The sequence below is a fragment of the Sminthopsis crassicaudata genome, chromosome 3 (assembly GCF_048593235.1).
Source record: "Sminthopsis crassicaudata isolate SCR6 chromosome 3, ASM4859323v1, whole genome shotgun sequence".
In the NCBI taxonomy this organism is placed as follows: domain Eukaryota; kingdom Metazoa; phylum Chordata; class Mammalia; order Dasyuromorphia; family Dasyuridae; genus Sminthopsis; species Sminthopsis crassicaudata.
In genome coordinates this window covers 428,065,612-428,070,257 of record NC_133619.1, presented here as the reverse complement: position 1 = coordinate 428,070,257, position 4,646 = coordinate 428,065,612, and the positions used below count along the sequence as shown (strand labels likewise).

General features: G+C 35.0%; 1 pseudogene; it reads right to left on the bottom strand.

Moving 5' to 3' along the window:
• Positions 1-3,653: 3,653 nt before the first annotated feature.
• On the bottom strand, positions 3,654-4,387 carry LOC141562207 (proteasome subunit beta type-7 pseudogene; annotated as a pseudogene).
• Positions 4,388-4,646: the final 259 nt, after the last annotated feature.

Below are 4,646 nucleotides of genomic sequence, written 5' to 3'. Positions count from 1 at the left end.
ATACCTTTGATCCAGTGATTCTACTACTAGGCATAAACACTCAAGAAAGCCAAAGTCGGGGGGTAAAGTTTTTATTTAACTAGACATTAAAATGAGGATGAAGAATAGATTTAGAAGTTGTGGTGGAAATGAGGGAGATGGCAGAATATGTCTATGAGAATAATTTCACATTTCAGGATCAATGAAGTCAAATTTTCATAGGGAAAAATTCATATCCTTGTGTGTAATTGAGATAGAAAGAACATAAAGGTGATGGGACTTGAGGAGATGAAAAAATTTGGAGCCTAGAGTATGGTGAAAGAGAGGGGGAAAACAATATGTATATTGAATTATAAAAGTAAGCCATTTTTTAGAGATGCATGTAGGACCAAATGATGTAATCAGTCCTGATAATCAAGTCTGGGGTCAAAGGAAGATTGTTAATTGCATGCTGAGTTTCTTCTTCAGGGAAGAATAATAAATGAGTGTCAGCTAATAAAAAGCAAACAAAATCTTGATAGCATGACACAACAAGTTGGTATATATCTCAAAGAAAAAGTTGCTAAATATGAAAACAAAGAAAAAGTCAAAGTTTTTGGTGACCCTCTACTAAATAGGCAGCAGAAGCCACTCTTTGTCCATCTAATATAAACAACAGAAAGGTCTGTTGTCTTTTTTTTTTTTTTTTTTTTTTAAGGTCTGTTGTCTTTATGGAGCATGCATTTGAGATATGTTAGGATATGAAATCTCTGATTATCAAAAAATTTTAAATCAATTTGCCCTATACTTTACAGCTCATTCATTGCCCATATGGATTTTCTAGTATAAATGATCTGGTCAGTGCTTCTGGCAAAATAACTGTGTTAAATCTATTATCATTATTATTATTATTATTATTATTATTATTATTATCATTATTATCATTATCATCATTATTATTATTTTCAGTGGAAATTTCCTCATTAGTTGCATTCTCCCAAACAAATTCCCAAAAAGTATTCTTTGACTAGCATTTGGTGGTTATTAATGAGATTTATTTTTTATAAAGTAAACATTTAAAATAAAGAAAAGTAACAGATTTTGCCAATACCCCAAGCAAAAAGTTTCAGGTTCCCCTAAAGCAGCTAATGATATAGGATGACCACCATGGGCTCTTACTCCTTACTTTATGGCAGGATGCTTCTGCCTATTCTTTCATTTTCTCATCTCCATGTGGCTATTTAGAAGTTACCATTCTCCAGGTCCACGATTTTACTTATCCCTCCAAGAAACATTCTTCTTAGAGTCTGCCTTCTGGACTCATTGAACTGACTTTTAAAGGTCACTTTTTTTTTGGCAGGTATCAGCTGTCATTCTTCCTCCTATGGTCTCAAGGAACTCATTTACATCTCATCAAAATATCATTTGGATAACAAATTTTTAAAAGTTAGATGAGTATCGCATTTGGGAGACTCTTTATTAAAGGAGAAATGGGGGAATTGTGAAGAGTATGAAAAGTTTGATTTTCACAGATATTGTCAAAACAGGATTAAGGAAGGGGTGAAATATCTTAAGGTATCTCTAATCAGTCACTGTGTGTGCCAAGGAACTACTTAAACAATAAATTTCCTGATGAAGGGCCTAAACCAGCTAAAGTCAAAGATAGGGCACAAGTTTTTTGACATATGTAATGAGTGAATAAAGAAGATTGTAAATCTGACCAATTGTAACTGACTATAAATGACCAATTGTAACTAACTCTAATTGTAAATTCAACCAATCTGAATCTTGAAGGAAAAGGTAAGAAGCTGGTCTAACAATATAAAACTTGCTCCTGCTTCTGTATTTTGGGTGTGTCTCTCCCATGAGCACATCTGTTTCTCATGAGAATTGCTGATAAAGAATTGATCTGTCACTCTAAAAGAGCATTGGTTGTAACATTACTCCTTGGCTACTTTGCAAATGAGGAAGGAGCGGGCAGCAACAGCTTGTCCTGAGCTTACTCCCCAACCCTGTTGAGTTCCATGGGATATCCCATTTCTCTACTAAGTCCCTTATGGGGCTACTCTATAGTTTTAGCTTAAAAATCAATGGCATTTTATACAATCAAAACTAATGCAAACAAGATTAGAAGGGAAGCAACAAACTGGGAAAACATTTTTACAGTTAAAGGTTCTGATAAAGGCCTCATCTCCAAAATATATAGAGAATTGACTTTAATTTATAAGAACTCAAGCCATTCTCCAATTGATAAATAGTCAAAGGATATGAACAGACAATTTTCAGATGATGAAATTGAAACCATTTCCACTCATATGAAAGAGTGTTCCAAATCACTACTGATCAGAGAAATGCAAATTAAGACAACTCTGAGATACCACTACACACCTGTCAAATTGGCTAAGATGACAGGAAAAAATAATGATGAATGTTGGAGGGGCTGTGGGAAAACTGGGACACTGATGCATTGTTGGTGGAATTGTGAATGCATCTAAATATTCTGGAGAGCAATTTGGAACTATGCTCAAAAAGTTATCAAACTGTACATACCCTTTGATCCAGCAGTGCTACTACTGGGCTTATATCCCAAAGAAATACTAAAGAAGGGAAAGGGACCTGTATGTGCCAAAATTTTTGTGACAGCCTTTTGTAGTGGCTAGAAACTGGAAAATGAATGGATGTCCATCAATTGAAGAATGGTTGGGTAAATTGTGGTATATGAATGTTATGGAATATTATTGTTCTGTAAGAAATGACCAGCAGGATGAATACAGAGAGGCTTGGTTCTTCCCCAAACCAATAAGGTCCAAAGTGCTTTTGGATATGAAAGATAGAAAAGGAATGGATTCTGAAGAACTTTGCTTACAAACAGAAGAGCTTATATTTGGTTTTAGAGAGAAGAGGGAGTCATTGGAGCCTATTAAAGTCAGTTAGATAGTACAGTGGATCAAGTACTGAATCTGTAGTCAGAAAGCCTCATCTTCGTGAGTTCAAATCTTGCCTCAGACACTTACTAGCTGTGTGACCCTGGGCAAGTTTTGTTTTTTAGTAAAATGAGCTGGAGAAGTATATGAAACTTGATTTCTCTCAGCCTCACTTTCCTTCTCTGTGAAATGGGGATAATTATAGTACCAGTTGTGAGGATAAAGTGAGATAAAATATGTAAAGTTATTTGTAAACTTTAAGTAACTATATGAATGTTGGCTATTATTATTAATGCCTAAAATCACATTGTTAATCTTTTATAAGTAAAAAGTAATTTTAAAAAAATATTTTGACAATAAATATTGTCAAATACTTATCAAAGCTATAATAAGTAGCTTTAACTACCTTAGCTTTGGTATTCCTTGCCTAGCTAGTTCTCCTTTCTTTTTTTTTTAACTTTGGAATAAATCAAGCATTTGTCATAATGTAATACAATTTTTAAAAAAAGATGATTGTACATCATTTTAAAAATGTTAGGATTTTTCTTCTCTCCTTCCTTCTTTTGACAAAAACTCATCACTGAAATTTAGCTCACCACTCATAGTGACCCCACATTTTATTTATTTTCAGAACATCAGAGGTAAGTGACTTGTCCAGGATCACACAACTATTAAGTGTCTGAGACCAGCTTTGAACTCCTGACTCTAGGACCAGTATTCTATCCACTGTGCTACTTAGTGGTGCTCTTTTTTTTCTTCAAATAATTACCTTTATATGTAGTGATGAATTTGTTTTATACAAGGTGAACTGGGATGACCCCAAATCTGATTCAATAGAATTGAAGAGCAAACTGTTTTAAGAATTTCCATTATCTGGACTGTTTTATCCAGCACTTCAATTTCCAGGGAAGTAACTTTCTTAGTAAGAATAAGTCGTTGTCCTTTTCTCACACTTGGATCTGCCAAACATGTTTCCCTTCTTGTTGGGATTGCATAAAGATCTAATAAAATAGAGAACTATGTTTCATCCAGATTCTGAGTCATTGAAGATCCCAGCTGGCTTAAATTCATCTTCAAATACAGCCATTGCTGCCAAAGACCCAGAACTCACATGATGTAAGGCAATTTATCAGTTGATCTATGACGATAGATGCTGTAGAGGTGAAATCCAGTACATCTATGACTCCTAAAACTAAAGCTGCACCAATATAACCTTGATACCTAAAAAGGCATCTGCTTAAGCATTTGATTAGCTTTAACAACTCAGAATAGATATTCCACAGCTGAGTTGTCATGTCAGTAGTTGCTGCAATCTCAGCATCACAGCAATGGGTATTAAGAAGTAGGAAATGCATTTCTGTAATTTTTCTTCTTTTCTTCTTGCAAACAGTCAAAGTCAATGGTGACATGGATAAGATAAGCAGATGGGTGACAAAGCAGTGATGGCAGAAGAGTGACATAAGTGACAAAAGTAGCACCTTGGTAACAGATGACAAAAGTGGCATTGCAGATAGATGACGTAGGTGACAATAGCATGTTTGTGACAAAAGTGGTACCTTGGTGACATGGATGACAAAAATGGCACCTTGAGGACAAACATAAAGTAGTCAGATGGATATCATGAGGGACATAACTGATGGTGGCATTTTGGTGATAGGTGACAGACATGGTATGTTCTTGACATGATCAAGAAAAATGGCGTCTCAGTGACATGGGTGACAAGGATGGGCACCTTTATGACAGAGGAGACAAAAGTGGCACCTT